Source organism: Megascapheus bottae, chromosome 3 (assembly GCF_031878675.1).
Source record: "Megascapheus bottae isolate mThoBot1 chromosome 3, mThoBot2.hap1, whole genome shotgun sequence".
In the NCBI taxonomy this organism is placed as follows: domain Eukaryota; kingdom Metazoa; phylum Chordata; class Mammalia; order Rodentia; family Geomyidae; genus Megascapheus; species Megascapheus bottae.
This window is the reverse complement of record NC_143511.1, coordinates 42,675,873-42,696,620: the sequence shown is the minus strand read 5'-3', so window position 1 is coordinate 42,696,620 and position 20,748 is coordinate 42,675,873. Positions and strand designations below refer to the sequence as shown.

Genomic DNA, 20,748 nt, shown 5'->3' with positions numbered 1-20,748 from the left:
AGAGGGATTATAGTTACATTCAACATATAGTAGGTGCATTACTTCTCACACACTGATGCCCCCTCTCATGTTTTTGTCACCGTTTCTCTCCCCCATCTCCTCCCAATCATCTTATTTCCCCCCATTCCTTTCCTATTTCAAATAAACAAATAAATGTATGTACAATATACCAGGTAACAAAGTCAGATACAATAACAATTTGAGATTAACCAAAGGGCAAAAACAAGAGAAGAGAAATGCCATAGTACATTAAGAACAACAATCACACAAGGTATAGCTCTTTGCATATCCTAGAGATCCTTTCTCTTAATGAGCTTTTCTGCTTATATAAGCTAGCCTTCTACCTTCTTAGCCACAACTTTCCTTTTGGTATTTTAATAGTTATTTGGACATAATTGTCTCATAGACTTTTCTCCCTAGGTTGGCTTAGAATTTTGATCCTAGATTTCAGCCTCCTGAGTAGCTAGGATTATAGTTGTGAGCCACTGGTGCCAGGCTTCTTGTTCTTTTTTATGTATGCATGTGCATATATATGATTTGTAATGGAAAAGTACAAGTTTTCTACATTTCTTTGAAAATGTTAGCAATAACAAATATGTCAAGGTAAAATTTTTTATTGCTAAATGAAGGCAAGGTAGAAGAAAATGCTCATAGATGTTAAATTTTTTGTTAAAAATTTTGTCTTTCCTGCCCCTTTCCCTGACTCTCCGCCTGTCCCCAGCACGGGGTGGAGCCTCACGTCCCGAGTCCCACGTGGTCCGGTGAAGTGAATGTGGCTAAGTCCACCTCGGTACTCTTTGACTCCATGGGCCTCCAGGGCCCACTGCCCGCCGAGATGCAGAAGGTGAAGTCGGGTGCGGTAGGAGCGGCACGGAGAGCTGAAGCAGGCCGGAGGAATCATGTTCAACATGATTGGGCAGCACATTCTGACAAATCCTCTGATTGTTAACAGCATTATTGATAAAGCTGCTCTAAGACCAACTGGTGTGGTGCTGGAAGTTGGGCCTGGAAATGGCAACATGACTGTAAAGTTATTAGAAAAAGCAAAAAGGGTAGTTGCCTGTGAACTTGACCCAAGCCTAGTGGCTGAACTTCACAAAAGAGTTCAGGGTACGCCTTTGGATAGCAAACTTCAAGTACTGGTGGGTGATGTGCTAAAATCTGATTTACCATTCTTTGATGCTTGTGTTGCAAATTTGCCTTATTAGATTTCTTCTCCTTTTGTCTTCAAGTTGTTGCTACACCGACCATTCTTCAGATGTGCTATACTTATGTTTCAAAGAGAATTTGCTCTCAGACTGGTTGCTAAGCCTGGTGATAAGTTATACTGCAGACTCTCAATTAATACACAGCTGTTGGCCCGTGTAGGCCATCTAATGAAAGTTGGGAAGAATAACTTCAGACCACCATCCAAGGTGGAATCCGGTGTTGTAAGGATAGAACCTAAGAATCCACCACCACCCATCAATTTTCAGGAATGGGATGGCTTAGTAAGGATCACCTTTGTTAGGAAAAACAAGACATTCTCTGCTGCATTTAAATTAAGTGCGGTACAACAGCTATTGGAAAGGAACTATAGAATTCACTGTTCAGTCCATAATATTATAATACCAGAAGATTTTAGCATAGCAGATAAAATACAGCAAATCCTAACCAGCACAGGTTTTAGTGACAAACGGCCGTTCCATGGATATAGATGACTTTATCAAATTGTTACATGGATTCAGTTCAGAAGGTATCCACTTTTCATAGCTAGTGGGAAAGCTTCTTCAAGGCTGTATATATGTATACACACACACAAGCAATGAGAAGATGAACTACTAGTCCACTGCAAAGAGCTTGACTGTTTTTTATTTAAAATCATTGCTTGTACCACTGATTGTTTTGTATATTTTAAGGCAGCCAGTTCTAGTATCAATTTCTTTTGGTTTTGAGTATACTATACATCCAATCTTATGTTGGTTTCAAGCTCAATGGTCGCAGATACGCACAACCTTCATGTTTCTTACAGTTATTGTATAAAGGTAGTACTATTTACTGTGTTTCTGTACTGTGAATCCCTCTTTAGGCCTTTTGCTAATTCCTTTAAGATAAAATAGGTTCAAGTAGCCATATAGTCCTGTGTAATTTCTTATTACTCACATGTACAATAAAACTTTTAAATATTCTTTCTCAAAAAACAATTTTGTCATTCCCTAGGCTCTGGTGGCTCACGTCTGTTTCTGTAATCCTGTCTACTCAGGAAGCTGAGACCCGAGAATGGGGGTTCAAAGCCAACTTGGGCACGAAAGTCCATGAGACTTTTATCTCTAATATTCTACTGAGAGAAAACCAGAAATGTCATTGTGGCTCAAGCGGGAGAGCACTAGTCTTGAGAAAAAATCTCAGAGACATCACCCAATCCCCAAATTCAAGCCTGAAAAATGGCACACACACACACACACACACACACACACACACACACACACACACACATACACACAATCTTGTGTTTCTAGAATTTTAAATGGAGAAAAATATTAGGTAGTGTTAGGAACAAAGTAAATTTTCCAATTATTATTTTGCATGTAAAATGTATCCTATGTATTTTTTTCTGAAAAACTTAAAAGTGAATGAGTGATCAAAATTGAGAAAGATAAAATATGAAATATGCATACAAGTGAAGAAAATGAATTGTGCAAATTAAAGTGTACCAACAATATTGAAAGATTTGTTTTGTTTTTAAAATTATTTTGTTGGCGCTCTTGATGAAAATAATTTTACATAGGTATTTGCTACAAGTATGTTGGAACTAAATAAATAACTGTAAATAAAGAAAACAGGGAGTACTAGTTCTAGAGAAGAAATAAAAATTGTAATATAAATATACTAACATCCCAGTAGATGCCATAGCAGTTCAAATTATTTATGTATTTGTGGAAACTAAAGGCTAAATACTGTTTTGTAGACAAATATATATAACTATACCAGAGGTACTGGAAGGGTAAAGGAGAGTTGCACATTAAATTTCACATTTTAGTCTTTCTATTTATTATCTTTTGTAGTACACAGAAATTGCTATTATCAAAACAATTTATGAATGCAGTGCACACTGATCAATGTCATCTCTTTTGCTTTCTTGCTCATCTCTCCCGAAGTTTATATTTTCAATGTTTATAGTAAAATTAAATGCACAATTCAAAGAAAGAAAATTCAAATAATAGAAATGCATATAACACATTGAATAACATAAACATATATTCAAATATTAAAATTTGATCCCAAAATGTATTTAGATGTAATGGGCTTTGTCCCACATGATACAGACTAATACATCTTGAGTAAATTAATCTTCTGTCACGATCAGTTTCCTGGGCAGAGAGAGTGGTTCAGGAAGCAGAGTTCTTCTTGATGGATCAGCAGAGCGAGTAACCGTGATGGAGATTATGAAGAAACATGAAACTATGACAGTGGAAAGATAGATGTTAGAATTTTCACACAGGAATTTTGAGAAGACACAATCTATCCAGTCACTGGCATCATCTGAAAAATATATGAAGGATTTCAGTAAGGAGAATTATCTAGAAATAATCTATGTCTTCCTTTAGATACTGGTTATATGGCTATGTGCATTAGAATTTCCTTTCTTTTCCTTTCATTTTTCCTTTCTCTTCATTCTCTTCTCTTTCATTTTCATGTCCCAGACCACAACTTGGTACCTGATTCTTCTACTCATTGATTGATGCTCTCTCCACTAAGCCATGCTTACAACCTCTGTATTAGAATCTCTTATGTACATATATTTTATTTGATCAAAACTAACTTTAAAAAGGTGCTGGGAGAAAAGAAATAATCAAGGAATTTTCTTGTTAAACACATTATCAGCAAAAGTTTTAGCTTAGGATATTAATTGAAACACTTTATTAAAACTAAAATTGTAGTTAATTTTTCCGAGCAAAAACATACACAAGTCTGTAAAATAACTTAAGCATGTGCTTCTCTGTCCCTTTGTTAAAACAAACACAGAAAAAATATACAAAAGTTTTCTAAGCATCATATGATGACTTGGCTTTCATTAAAATATATAAAATTCATCTAAAATATATTTGTGAGTACCTTTTGTGTTTAATGGAAATGTTAAACCAAGACTTAAAAGACATCACAGATGTCATTGCATCTTGGATTCAATCACTAAATGTGTTTGTCTACAAAACTACTGTAGGAGTAAGAAAATCCAAAAGATGACAAATAAATAAAGTGATAACTATAAATAAAATAATAAGTTACCATAATTCATGTCAGGATTATGAAAATAAGCTGAGTAAGCAAAACTATGCGTTATGAGGAAAAGTAAGTTTAATGGTACTCTGTTTGGTTTATGAATTTCAGAAAAAGCTTATAATCCTAGATATTTAAGAGTCTGATAGCTGTGAATCAAGGTTCAAAGGCAGCCCAGACAGATGCATGAGACTCTTTGTTTTTTCATAATTTAAAAAACTTGTAAGAGTTAAATAAGGGAGTTACCATTTAACAAAACTAGTTTGTGAATATAATATATCTCGATAAGTGTCATCTCAATATTCATACAATTTTCATACAACTCTGGTAAAGTTCTAAATTAAATGGTATATATAGAGCTTTGTGACTTTTTCCATATTATTTTATTGTAATTAATAGAAGGGTTACATTATATTCAACAGATAGAAGGTGCATTGCTTCACAATCATTGATACCTTTTTTCATGTTTTGGTCCCCTTTTCCCTCCCCCCACCCTCACCCCTCATTTTGTTTTCCCTTCTTCCCTATCCTATTTCAAATAACCAGATAAATATATATACAATATAGCAGATAACAAGGTAAAATGCTCTAACAATATGAGATAACCAAGGGACAGCAAAAGAGATGAGAGACATTTTTTCGAAGAACATATCAAACAAGGAAGTTTTCACCATGATTATATTCTCAGATTAAAAAGAACATTTTTCTTGAAGGTAAAATGAAATTTATTAAGCAACTACATTTATTAAGCCTCAAGAGAAATATTTATGTTCATTTTTGCTTAATCTTACCAGCAAGCCAATTAGGCAATGGTATATCCCCAATGCTCTGGAAGAGCAGATAGTCCTCTGAGAATTAAGTACATTTCCTGAAGTCATTCCACTTGGGGCAACAGTGATCCTATTTAACACTGAACAGCATTAGGTTGCAATTCAGCTTTACTCAATAATGTAGATTTAAGAGAGCATTAAGTGGAAGCAAGTTAAATTATACATTTTCATTGAAATTATACATTTCATTGAAGTCCAAGGAGCATTAGAAATAATTTGAAATGTAAGCAACAGAAAACTGGGTTCATGGTTATTTAAACAAACTGTATCTTTCCTCCTTCTAGACTGTCAGCATCACAATCTTATTCATACATGTATACACACACATACACACACACCCTTGAACACACAATATCAAGAAAAGGGAAGTCTGGGATAGTTGAAACTGTACAGTATTATTTTAAGGAAAGCACTTGTTTTTGTCCTATTTTGATTGTGTGTGTGTGTGTGTGTGTGTGTGTGTATGTGTAATCATCTTGCTCCTAGACTTTTGAGTTCTACAGTACATCAAACATATTTTCATTAAAGAATAGAGCCACTATATGCAAACAGTATACTTGATGATCTATTTTTGTTTTGTTGTTTTATTTTAGTCAATAATACAAAAACTTTCTCAGAAACATCACCAAACAATGACATCTGTTACTTAAATTCTGGCTTCACTTGGTAGATAATTTCTCTATACCACTTGAGCCACAAACTTAGTTCTCAGTGCATTTAGTTTTCTTTCTCAGATAGGGTCTTCCCTTGACTGGGAATCCCTGTTCTTGGAACTTCAATGATCTCAAGTAGCAGGAATTACAGGCATGTACCATGATGCCTGGCCCTGCTTATGGCATTGCATAAAACATGACTAATGGTAGAGAATTCTTCATAAGCACCTTTTGAAAGAGCATGTGTAAAAGCATTAACAGTATTTTATTACTTTTCTTTATACGGTATGTTATTGTCAAGGTAATGTACAGTTACATTTGTCAGGTAGTGGGTACATTTCTTCTTGAACACTGATATCCCTTCCACTTTCTTCTCCACATATCCTCCCAATCATCTTGTTTTTACCCTTCCCTTCCCTATTTCAAATAAACAAATAAACTTATATACAATATACCAGGCAACAAAGTCAGAGGCAACAAAGTCAGATACAACTCAAAAGCTATGTACATATGGTCATATAGATCTAGGATATGAAAAAAAGTTTATCTTTGTGATTGTTGTTCTTAATGTACTATTTGGTTTTTATGTCTTTTTTCTTTTATTTTCCCTTATGGCTTATCCCATGTTGTTACTGTATCTGACTTTGTTAACAGTGTTTTATTCTATATGATTGTTTCCAATTTATTTTTATGGTGAACAATTTAGGAAGATATATCAGTCCAGGGCAAAGGGCAAGAGTAAGGTTTAATACAACCAAGATAAGATTTCCTTTTGGAATATTGCCATCTGTAGAAATTTTCTTGTGTCCTATTATAAAAGGTTAGCACATCCAGAGCTCAGGGTCTCTCTGCTGTAATTTAAAGTGGTATATTTGCAGGACTTCTTGGATCTCCCTTGATTGCCAGTGGACACTGAGGGTTGGAATATTTGGAAAGACTTTGCCATCAGGAAACTGACATACATGAAAATCCCTACTTAAAGTACAAACACATCTTAACGGCAGCTTATCTAAGTCTGGTAATCTCCTTTGGAATATGAGATCACAGGAAATTGGACAGTGTTGTAACAAGTGCCATTTCTCTTTCCCTGTAGACATTGTTATGAGACATATTTTATGGCCTCTATTTCATGATGTGATAGGATACCCTTGGCCTCACTTTCTTAGTGTTCAAGTACATTTCTAAAATCGCTTAGCTTGTGCAACGCCTCAGTTCCTGAACAGCACAGTGCCTTAGCACTTATGTTCTGTTGTCTTGTCATCGGTTCCCTTTTGTTTCAGTGCCATAGAAAGAAACATCTGGGTTTTACTGCCATTTGTACCCTCTCTGTATGATAGTGTAAAAGGGTCCCGTTGTCACCTGATTGAATCAGTGTACTTGGTCTTCACCTACACTCAGCACAAGAGTCATTACTGTGAGAACTGATCTGAGATAGTTGTGTTGCTTACTAATCTCATGAAAATGGAGCAAGTCCATTTTGTTAATGTGCCTGAAGTGAAAGTGATTGATTATTCCAAGTTCTTTAGGACCACATTTTGTATGACGTATGCAAACCTAACTGAATGAATAGTTACAAGAGATTGTGTGTTATTAGTGTGACTTCCTAACCAGCAACGCCAGTCATTAAAAGGCTAAAATCTACTGGGTGCCAGTGGCTCATGCCTGTAATCCCAGGTAACTGGGAAGCCGAGATCTGAGGATCACTGTTTGAAGCCAGCCCAGGTTGGAAAATGTGTGAGACTCATTTCTACAAATAATCACAGAAGTCAGATGGACAGCGCTAAGGCCAAAAGTTTAAAGACCAGGACTGGCAAAAAGGAGGAGGAAGGAAGAGGAGGAAAAAGGAGGAGAAAGAAAGAAAGAGAAAATGGCCGGGAGTTTGGCCTAGTGGTTAAAGTGCTTGCCTAGCATGCATGAAGACCCAGGTTCGATTCCCCTGTACCACATACATAGAAAAAAGCCGGAAGTGGTGCTGAGGCTCAAGTGGTAGAGCTCTAGCCTTGAGAAAATCCAAGGACAGTGCTCAGGCCCTGAGCTCAAGCCCAGGACTGGCAAAAAAAAAAAAAAAAAAAAAGAAAGAGAAAGGAGGAGGAGCAGGAGGAGGGGGAAACGCAGCAGCAGCAACAAAGGAAAGAAAGAAAGAAAAAAGAAAGAGAGAGAGAAAGAAAGAAAGAAAGAAAGAAAGAAAGAAAGAAAGAAAGAGGACTAAATTCTTCAGACTGTTTCATTTCCACAAATAGTTGGCTGTTTTCAATGAGCAGAATATGAAGGGTATCAGGAAATGAAATTTTAGAACATTTAAAAACATTCTAGGCTCTTTCATCTGTGCTCAAGAAGTGATTATGTGTTGAAGTCAGGAGCACTTAAATTGTTTTGAGACTTCAAAATACAGATGTTAAAAAAGTTATTAGTTTAAAAAATGATCCTTTTAAGGAGCTGAGCACACTTCAGTGCTAATTACAACTTTTAATGATTGTAAAGTGTCCTGGGAGACATTAATGAAGAAGTCTTCAAGACTACATTTCTACAGTAAATGTTCTCTCTTACACACTGTGGAAGGATAAGGAAAACAGGTTTGGAAACCCAAAGGACAGAGCTAATTGTGTAAAGTTCACTAAATGATAACAGTTTTTCAGGAGTCATGTAAGGGAAATTACTGACACATGTTCTGAGAAATCATTGGTAGTATTAGTTCTCTGGAGTTGAAAAAAATAGGCCAAAAAAATTTAAACACTGATATTGCTTGCCTAGGCTATAATGGATGTATGTTAAGTCAAAAACACTGGGAATAATATTATAATTTGCAATTCTAAGAGGGGAATGCCTAATGGTTTCTGATTGACTTGCTGAAAAGTGTCTGGCTTGTTAGTAATATGCATCTCAAATTAAAATTGCTCATACATTCTCAAGACAGGGTCACTGGCACTGTAAGTTATGAGTTACATAATTAGTAGCCTAAGTAATGTTCCCTAAATCATTATTTATTGGACTAAGCTTAAATAATTATTTATTAGACTAAGCTCGAAATGCTTTTTCTGAATTGCTTTGTACAATGCTTCATTTGCACTCTATCATTTAAGTTTTCTTCAATTTCCTGCTCTCATGTGGTATTTGCCATTTAAAGTGTTAAGTGGGATCATTTCTCTTCATGTTGTCAAATCTAAGCATCATGTCATGAAGAAAAGAATAGAGTCATCTTCCCTTTGGAAATCATCAATGACCCTTTATGGAAATATTATCTCTTCCAAGAATTAAATGCCTTCTTCAAATTGATCACTTCCAGTGATTCCTGTATGCTTCTTGTTGTATTTAAATTTATAAAATCCTTAGTGTTATGAGTCAGTGGTAGAATGCTTGTTTAGTAGATAAAGTACATAAATTTAATCCTAGAACTACAGGATCTGTATGTATGTATAACTACATATATATGCACATATGTGATCATCTATTTTGCATATATAATAATTTATAATATATAACACATATTTAATATGCCTTGTTATTTAATTTATATAACATGCATGTAAATGAACCTTGGAGAAGAATGGATAGCACAATTTTGATATTTTAAGTGGTTACATTTTTAAGCAGTCTTTCATATTTAATATTTATCTAACAGAGAATGAAATCCAGATTAGGTGAAGACTTGGCCCCCCCACAAAAAACATTGAATAGATGAATTTACAAGTGCCAATGGCCCTCCTCTTGATTCTTTCAACATTTTACAGATTATTTATTCAATTGCTAAATCAAAGCAAATTAGAACACCTAAAGTGGCAATAAAATAAATGATACATTTTAAAGAAAATCGTATTAAATAATCTTTACTAACAACCGTACATCGATAACAAGACCCCACGAAATGGGCCAGGTATGTGAATTGTTGAGTACACATCTTATTTTCTATTATGAGTACCATCTTATTTTCTATAATCCCTAAATCAATAGTGAAATGTGAATACAGATATTTATTGCACCCTAAACAATCCATTAATTCAATTACAATTAATTTTTTAAAATCTCAAATTAATATTTTGACAAAATTATATGGTTGCTCTCTAAGGGCACATTAGGATAAATAATTATGTTAGTATCACTGAATAAGCAATTCATGGTGGAAATGATTTTCCATAAAAACAAAATTCATCTAATATGGTAATATCATTTTATAGTATTTCATTTCCCTTTTCTATAATTTTCTGTGTATTTCTTCATGCATGTTACATAGATATATTTTTCTCTTTCCTTTTGCTTTTCTGATACTATATGTGGAGAAATATCTAAGTCTGTATAAATATCCTCAAGAAATAAATAATTAAGGATATTTCAATCAATTATGTTATTTATATAATAAAGAAGTTTGTCTATCTAGTGAAATAGTTAAGTAAAATTGTATTTTATTATCTTTTGGTAGTTGTATAAAGAGGCATATATTCAACATGATTTAATAGTAAAGAAAATAACAGCCAAACTTTCTCCATCCATTGTATCATGAAAGCAAATAATGATAAAGCAATCATATTTGAGGAAATTAAATGAGAGATAATGATGTAATGCCAATTAATGAAATATCATTTTTGTTCTATAATTCTCCACATATATATGCATATCTTACGTGTATATTGATATATGTTTGTGCAATCTGTATTTATGTACATGTATATCTGTATCTAGATCTGTGCTTATGTATATGCACACTTATGTGTATGTACGTAATTGATGATTCTGTGGTTTGAAATCAGTGTCTTCTAGATTTCTACATTCTGAACAGCCAGGCATATGACACCTTACCTAGCCTGTATTTTCTTATACTTTATTTATTCCTTTACATTCTAAAGAATCAACCAAATATTTTTCTTTGTAATATTTAATTTTTTCTTGTTGGTGTTGGTCATGGTGCGTGAACTCTGGACTTGGGCACTGTTCCTGAGATTTTCAGTTCAAGGTTAGGGATCTACCACTTGAGCCACAGCGCCACTTCCTCTTTGTAATAAGTTGGTGAGTTATTAATTTAAAGGAATCCCTTTTCATGGGTAAAATGACGAGGCAAATGACATAAACACCCAAATCTATCACACTCAGATGACTAGATGGAAATCCTTATTTTTCCTTTTAGAAACCAAACATTAAAAAAACAGATCTACCTTTTTTCATATATTTTATTGTAATTAATAGAAGGGTTACATGATATTTGCCAATAGAAGGTGCATTAATTCCCATACATTGATACCCTTCCACCTGTCTTGGTCCCCATTTCCTTCCCCCCTACCCCCACCCCTCATCTTCTTTTCCCCCCTTCCCTATCCAATTTCAAATAACCAAATACAAATATATCTGATATATCAGGTAACAAAGTGAGATACTGTAACAATATGAGATAACCAAGGGACAGCAAAAGAGATGAGAAATAACATAGTACTTTAAAGACAACAATTATTCACTATATGGCTTATGTTTCTGTATCCTAGAGATCCTTTCATTTAGCGTCATACTATATGGCCTTCTATCTTTTATTTATTTGTTTTGAATTGGTTATTAGTATCATACAGCCATATTTTACAATATTCATTGCTTTGAAATGTGTTCTTTGGTAATCAGTCAATATTTTACTTTTGCAAAACAAATTGTTTTCAGTTCTCAGTTTTTACTTGGTGAGAAACAGAACTATACTTCAACTACATCCCAAATTCCAAAGTTTCAACACATCTTGTAGACTAGAGATCTCCTAATTCTCAGCTTCTGTGAGCATGTTATTTTACTTATAAAAGGAATATTGCATATGTAACTACATTAAGGATTTTTCAGTGAGTAGATTACCCTGATCTATTCTGGAAGATTCTTTGTAATACAGGGGCTCTCCAAAATGTACGCAAAAAGTCAGTGGAGTAAAGCGACTTTGGCAGTAAATTCTGGGACAATATGGTTATGAATCAAGAATGTAATCAGCCACTATGATCTGGAAATAAGGAAAAGATTTTTCCCTAGAGATTTCAGAAAAAAATATGTGCAGCTCCAAATATATTTATTTCATTTCTGTATGATTCACTACTTTGATCTTTGAAGTATGAAGCAATAAATGTGGATTTAAGCCTCAAAGTTATAGTAATTTGTCATAAAATGAGAATAAAATTATATCATGATATGTTAAAGAAGGTAAGTGGTAAGGATTCTATAATTTCTGGTCTACAAGATGTGTTGAGTCTTTCAGGGAAGAAAGAAATGTATTTTTTTTGGAATTTGGGTTTTGTTGTTTGCAGAATTAGGTTTCACAATAAAATAGAGATGAGAGTAAGTTCCTAAAATCCTAAGAATTTTTCTTCAAACTTGAACAATCACAGCTCTACTTTCAGTTAATTTTTTTTAATTTTGTTTACAGCAAAATGATTAATAGTTTAAAATTTCTCTTATGCAAATCTTCAACTTTCTTCTGCTAATTTCTCACTGTATTATATAATTGTAACTTCAGAGTCATTACAGTGACAAGGTTGAACAATCCTTATCTTAAATAATATGCATATGGGAAAAGAGCAATAAACCAGCAAAAACTGAAAGTGGAGCTAGAATGGTTCAAGCCCTAATTCCCCCCCCACACATATTCACACACACACATTGATTAACATGCATTTCCATCCAAATAGGTCTAAAGGGCTTATTTGAAAGCATAATGTACATTTATACAAAATATTTATTTAATGTGCATTAAATATAAAAACATTAAAAATAATGACAATGTTTTTAAAATAATTAATATCTAGTATAATGATTAGTGTATTTAAATTAAAAGTATCTACCCATTTGTTTTATATAGAATTACTATAAAGAAATGTTTTAAACCAGAGATATCTTTATGTAAGTTTGAAGAAAAATTCTTAGGACTTTAGGAACTTACTCTCATTTCTATTTTATTGTGATAGCTAATTCTTCAAAAAACAAAAACCAAAAGACCCACAGGGTTTTCTGGTATAGGAATTAAAATGAATATTTTAGAATTTCAACAAGTTCTCTTAGTGGGTTTCATTGTATGATTTAAGAATATAAACTATAAAGTTCTGAATACCAATGATGAAATTATTCCTGGTTCTTTATCTTATTTTTCAAGTCACAAGTTGCTTTTGTTTTGGTTTGTTTGGTTTTTAAACATGCATGTTTGTATTGAGGCAAGAGTACTGAAGGTGACCTTACAGACAGTGACTTAAAGAAAGTCTAATATCCTGAAGTTTAAAAATTCAACAGAGCAGATACAACCCAATAGCTCTCAACAGAAAGTAAATATCAGCAAGTATCAGAAGTTTCTTTTAGGAGATATTAGGAACACTTTCTTACTGACCGCTTTTTAATTTGCTATCAGTTTTCTTAAATTAATATGATAGAGCATCTACCAAACATGTTAGAATAAGAAAATGCTATCATCATATGATACCAAAAATTTCTAGACATGTGAACAATAGTTTTTAAGTATCACATATGCATGTACAGATATATGGAATTTTATCTTATTAATACAGACCGTAAATTGGTTTAATGTTGCACCATTGCTTTTTTATGATCCGTCATGAAACTGACTTACGCTGGAATGAGTGCCTTATACATTTGAGCTGTTAAATAGATGGGCTCTTTCATCTTGACCTTTGGTGAGTCTATATTGAGTGGAAGCCCATTGCACTGTTTTACCATTTACAACTCTGCCTTCCAATGGCAAGGGGGTTTCAAATGTTTTCTAATCAACCATGTACCTTTTATAAAAGGTCACCATACTAAAATGCTATATATCAGGATTTAAAATTATGATTCATCTCTCCCGTGCATGAGAGCATAATTACAAATTCACTACATTCATTCTCTTGGGTCAAAGTTGGCCTTGAATACCACAGCTTTGCACTGAGGATTATAACATTTCCTTGCCCAGACAGCAACATAGTCTTTAAACCCTTGCTGATAATGCCATTTCTCTTAATATTTTACATTTCTGTATGATCTTTGAAATGCCCTTTCAGAGAGCCTTTACTGCAAGACTAAACACATGAAAGCAAAAGATGATTATGTTGTTTTGTGTGTCAACTCAAGAGCTTATTTTCCAAAAAGAATATTCCAGGGGCCGGGAGTTTGGCCTAGTGATAGAGTGCTTGCCTAGCATGCACAAAGATCTGGGTTTGATTTCTCGGTACCACATACATAGAAAAAAGCCAGAAGTGGTGCTGTGGCTCAAGTGGTAGAGCTGTAGCCTTGAGAAAGTCCAAGGACAGTTCTCAAGCCCTGAGCTCAAACCCAGGACTGGCAAAACAAAACAAAAACAAAATTAAAAAAGAAAAAAGCCTATTCCATTTATTAATAATCTACTATTCATTAAATTCCAAAAGCACAAGTGAATAAGCAATAAATATGCATGAATCCAAATACAGCAAACCCAGGCTTGACCATGGAGACAACCAAACACAATATAGGACAAAGATGCAAGGAAATAATGACATCAATGTTAAAGAAAACAAGAAACTTACTTGGAGAACACAGGATAGAAAAATGTATAGATTTTTACACATGATCATCTAGACATACATACAAACTAACATATACACATAGATCATATACATATTATCATACACATTATCACATACACATACACACATATGTATGCCATGGTTATTTTTTATCATCTACTAAGTATTTTATTCTACAGCTCTAACAGTTTACTTAACCTCATCCACATTATTGAACACATATTCTTTCAATTTTTAATTTTGTTAAATGCAAGTAAAAGCAATTTGTATATAGACACATTCATATACTTGATCACATGTAGATTTATTTTTGTAAGACAATTTCATTGATTAGACCTATCATCTCAATAGGTATGTAATTTCATAATACTGTCAAATTTCCTTCCAATTATTGAAACAATTTAAATTTCTACTTACAATGAACTAACATCTACAAGAGCTTTATTTTATGAATAGGCTTTACACCACTTTATAATTAAATTATTCATATAAGATTTATAATACAAATGCATGTGTATATTCATGCAGTGTGTATTGTTTAATTTTTACAAATACAAGTTTTTACTTCTATAGAAATCTCTTCATTGTCTATAATGTACCATCTCCAGTTATTGGATTTGTAATTTTCAATACATTTAAGCTGTTCCATATTTGCTGTAAGCTTTGTTAGGTGATAATATGTAAACTATTATAACATGTACACTCATGTTTATATGCTTTTATTCTTTGTAAGTTGTTCTTTGTTGATGTTGTATTATACCCCAAAAAATCTGCATCAGATGACATGGTGTTATATCTAAAGGATTCAAAAGACTCTATCCCCAAGCTCCTGGAAATACTCAATAACTTTGACAAAGTAACAGGATACAAAATTAATGCACAAAAATCAGCAGCCTTTCTGTATACCAGCAATATACAAGCAGAGAGAGAAATCAGAAAGCCAGCACCATCTACAATAGACTCAAAAAGATCAAATTTTTGGAAATAAACCAAACCAAGAAAGGAAAAATTCTTCATTAAAAAAACCTATAAACATTTATCTGGGTGCTAGTGACTCACACTGACATCTGAGGATCTTAGCTTGAAGCAAGCCTGGCAGAAAAGTCTGTGAAACTCTTACCTCTAGTAAACTACTCCTTAAAAAGCCAGAAGTTATGCTGTGGCTCAGGGGGTAGAGAGCAAGGGACAGTGCCCAGGTCCTTGAGTTCAAGCCCCAGGATTAGGTGGAAAAAAAACTATAAAAACTTGAAAGAAATTGCAGATGACATCAGAAATCGGAAATACCCTCCATGTTCATGTATAGCTAGAATTAATATTGTGAAATGCCATACTACCAAAATGGTTTACAAATTTAATGCAATCCCCATCAAAATCCCAGTTCCATTCATAATTAGCATAGAGAAAACAATTAAAAAATTCATATGAAACAACAAAAGAACACAAATAGCCAAAACAATTCTCGACAAGCAAGGCTTGCAGTATCACAATCCCAGACCTCAAGCTGTACTACAGAACACTAATAACAAGAACAGCTTATTACTAGCACAAAAATAGACTTGAAGATCGATAGAACAGACCAGAAGACCCAGAAATAAAACCACATACTTATACTTACCTGATACTTGATAAAGTAGCCAAAGATATGCAGTAGACAAATGATTGACTCTTCATTAACTGATGTTAGGAAAACTGGGCATCCATATACAGAACACTAAAAGTGGATGAATATTTGTCACATGCACTAGTATCACTTGACAGTGCATCAAAGAAAGACCTAAATGTCAGACCTGAAACTTTGAAATTACTGAAAGAGGGAGTAGGATAAACACTAGAGCTGAAAGGCTTAGAAAGAAACCTTTTGAAAAGAGTAATAGGGGCGCAGTAGATAGGAGAGGTATTTGACAAATGGGATTACATTGAACAAAAATGTTACTGCACAGAAAAGACATAGTTATTAAAACAGAAAGCCAGCAGAGTGGGAAATCTTTGACAGCAATATATCCAACAAAAGCCTAGTATCCGAAAATATACAAGAAGCTCAATAAATGAACTCCCAAAGCTAATAAACAAAACACTAAATGGACAAAAGAGCTAAGGAGAGAGTCCTTAGAAGAAAAGGTTGGAATAGCAAAGAAACATATAAGGAAATGCCATAAAAAATTCCCAGCCATAAAAAAATATATATACAAATAAAAACAACTCAGATTCCATCTCACTCCAGTTAGATTGGCCAAGATTGTGAATTTGTGCCACAACAAATTCTGACAGGAATGTAGGGGAAATGGAATCGTATTTCACTGTTAGTGGGAATGTAAATTAGTACAACCACTCTAGAAGTTAGGAAATACTGATACAGAAAAAAAACTGGAAGTGGTGCTGTGGCTCAAGTGGTAGAGCACTAGCTTTGAGAAAGCTCAAGCACAGTGCCCAGGCCCTGAGTTTAGGCTCTGGGACTGGCAAAATTAAAACTGAAAATAAAAATAAATCAAAACATAGATTCTCCCTGTGACCCAGGTTTACCATTCCTGGTATGCACCAGAATATTGTAGGTCATGATACTGTAAAGAGAATCACACGTATGTGTTCATTGTTGTACTATTCACAATAGCCACATTGTGGACAAAGTCCAGACGACCTGAAGTAGATGAGTGGATCCAAAAAATGTGGTTCCTGTATACAATGAATTTTACACTGCTGTTAGAAAGAATATGTCATTTACAAGGAAGTAGATACACCTAGAACAAATCATGGTAAGTGAGGTAAGCCAAGCTCAAAGAGACCATTGGTGCATTTTTTTCTCATATGCTGACACTAGCTCTAAAATATACTAGGACACACACACACACACACACACACACACACACACACAGAGTGAGATAAAAGAAGGACACTATTATGGTAGAAACACAATAGTGCAATTCCTATGTGCCTCTGATCTTATAAGATAATACTGAAATAAACTTCAGAAAATGAAATCAAATAGTTTATTTCCTTTGCTGTTATTTTTGTTTTCTTTTCCTTCTGCCTTGTCTGTTGACACTATGTTGAAAACGAACTTTGCAACTTGTGGATGGGGACTGAACGGAAAACCTGGGAGAGAGCAAAGAGTGACATTGACTGAAACAAAATGACTTGTGAGACTGTAGTCCTTCTGTATATCACTTTTATAGTAATAGCAAAAAGTAAAATAAAATAAATGTGTTTCACTATGCTATAATATATATAAAACTATTTAACTGAACCATGTAAATTTTTATATCTTAGTGGGTCATAATTTTATCTATTTTTAATATTGTCCTTGAGCAGTTTATAGATAGTTATACTATGTGGCATATATAGGTATGAATATCTTCATCATACCTATCATAGCTATATATCTCTGTCCATTTACTATATTATTCCTGCTGTAAGCATGCAAAGACCATTTAAGCTATGAAGTTAAGCCTAGTGCAAAAGGGCCAAGAGATAGAACCCATCTTCAATGTGGCTAGAGGTGAAGCAATTTTAAAGAGCTAAAATTAAGCAGTATAAAAGCACTGGTGTGCATGGGGGAAGGAGTGTGGGGGAAATGTTCACTGTCAGTTATAAACCATATTTTCTTTTCTAATTGACACTGATCTATCTTCCTAGCGCTACTTTGCAATACAAGCCTACATTTTTCAGAATTTACCCAAAGTTGTAATCACCAGATGAATGGCCACAATTTCTTGAAAAAGATACTCCTGGGCTGTGAAACTGACAGGAAGTTAGGAAATGGTTCACATCACAAAAGGGAGAGTGGGTAAATGGAAAATACTATAAGATTGTCTCTATTACTTGCTCAGTATCACATAGCCCAAATGTGAACTAGTCTATTGATTGATTGATTGATTGATTGGTCATGGGGTTTGAGCGCAGGGCCTGAGTATGATCCCTGAACTTACTTACTTACTACTTTATTTATTTATTTTTGCTCAAGGCTAGCTCTCTACCACTTTGAGCCACAGTGCAACTTCCAGTTTTCTGGTAGTTAGAAGCAGAATAGAATCTCATAGACTTGCCTGTCCAGGCTGACTTGGAAACATATTCAAATTTCAGCCTCCTGAGTAGCTTGGATTACAAAGCTTGAGCCACCAGTGCTCCATTATAGATATGTTTGTAAGTTCTTACATTTGTAATTCTTTTGCACTGCCCAGAATCTGATTCTGGCATTTTTTCATTCTAGCATTTCTGAAATGTCTTCATTAAAACTGACTGCAGTTCTTCATCTTCCTAGCCTTCGTATTTGTTATATTTATGTCACCAAGAAAGCAGTGTAAATAAGTCACGTGCATGTTATCGTCTAAATTATTACTTACAAGAATAAGCAAGGGATTTTTGTATTTTCTTCTAACAGCATGAGCAGGAACCATGTCTATCTAAACAGGAAGTAGATGTCAATAGGACACGCTCTGTCATTTAGAATCTGGAAGGTCTCACTGACATCAAAATAATATGTTATTTTCATTTTTCTTAACTGCCTTTTCTTTTTTGGGGGAATGTGAGGACGTATTCTTCTCAATATTGGCAAATCATTTAGCTCATTAGTCATTTCTTTATTTTTAATATTAACTAGATTAATTCCCTTATACTTTGATGTAATATCCAGGAATATTCTATGTACCAACCACCTCAATAAATATTTTTATATATTTTGAAATTGTATATATTTATAAGATGAAGGTATTTCTTTGTGTATGTGGTGACATATGCATGATGCACTTGAAACAGATTCATGTCCTGTACTCAAAGGAATATGGGACTTTTAGGAAAGTAAATCTATCTACATTTGCATACTATAATTCTTTTTTACTTTACTACCACCTTTATTTTCATGATTTTTTTACCTCTCCAGAATTTCTAATATAATGGTTTTGTAGTTAATTCTTACAGTATTTTTTAGTTAGGAAACAACATGGTAACAATTTGAATCATAAATGTTTTAATTACTTGTTAACAAATTTCTTAAAATTATTGGTACATTTTCAAAATACAAAGAGCACAATATTTTTATAGAAAGCAAAATGATTTTTGGTGCTGGCATATAAATGTTTCATATAAAATCCTCTAAGCAATCTCGAAAGTTTTAAATATGGGCAGTCCTTCTGATGACTCAGCTCTTCAGCAGTTACTTAGTTTCCTAAAAGCCAATAAAAAGACTGAAATGAATTCACTTCTGTGAAACTTAATTCTTTTATAATTACCTAAGGACCCAAGAGGCATCAAAACATTGACTCATCTATATTACACTAGCTTGAAGTGTATGTTATTATAAATGCTTATTTTTGGTCTATCTGAATCTTGTCATTGTTTAAATTTTTAAAAATTGAAAATTTGTAAAATATATATGGCTTAAATTTTAACATTTTGAGAATATACAAAGCATTTGTAAATACACAAGGCCAATTTAATCAGTGCCATTAAAAACAGTCATCTAAAGTTGTTCAATAGTCAATAGCAAACCTATCCAGAATATTTTACCCTGCAAAACTAGAACTATACCCATTAAATAATAATTATTGATTGTTTTCCTCTCAGATCCTGGTAAATGACAGTATCCACATGAATGTAATTGTGTGCAAAGTACCTACCTCATGTATTTGGGATGAGAAGGATTGTGTTATATGAGTAGCTTAATTAAAAAGTACACAAAAAGTATGTATAGCTTCATTTCCTCAATATCCTTAAGATTTAGCCATATTTTATTTAGTGTGTGTTGGGATTGTACTCCTTTCTGTGCTTGAGTAATATTTCATTCTGTAGGCATATGACAGTCGGTTCATCCCTTCCTCCACAGGACACTTACTTTGCTTTCATTGTAATTTAAGATAATTTCTGCCATAGCAGGAGAAATGCAAAAATTTATTCATGACCCTAATTTTAATTGTTTAGGATAAATACCAAGTATAGAGACTGTTGGGTCACACAGCAGTCCTTCGCTTGAGTTTCTTTTACTAAAGATTTGAGTTTTACACAGCTGTTTAGTTTACCATACATAGTATTCTCAGTACCTCAAACAACATCTCCCAACGACCACAAACTTCTCACTCATCTGTTTCTAAAACCACTGGAGCATGCTCTTTCTTCTTACTGCCTTCAATCAGCCAGTGTGACGATGTGGGGCAAGACGGGCCTATAATGAAGAGTGACCAATGTGTGCTGGAGAGACAGACTCTCTTGACGGCCAAACTGGAACTGAAAGTGAGCTTCCTAACACAGTAGCAGGATCAAATTTAGTTAGATTCTACAGTAATTCTTATCTATACCTATTTACCATGATGGCTTTTAAACATTGGGTCCAATATGTGAAACGTACACCTCTAAATCTGGGCTCTCTCTCTTACTTAAAGAAGCTTGAGAAAGTTGTTAAAATAAGGCGAATTTAAGTTTGTTTGTTTGTTTTTTTGTAAATATCAGTCCAATATAGAAAGGGAGCCAATATGGAAATGGAGGCATGTGTATAGGTCAAGTGACAAGAGTGCCAACCTTATATGA

At 33.8% G+C, this 20,748-nt stretch overlaps 1 pseudogene; it reads left to right on the top strand.

The window, feature by feature from the left end:
- Positions 1–835: 835 nt before the first annotated feature.
- LOC150065402 (dimethyladenosine transferase pseudogene) lies at positions 836–1,797 on the top strand (annotated as a pseudogene).
- The last annotated feature ends 18,951 nt before the right edge of the window (positions 1,798–20,748 follow it).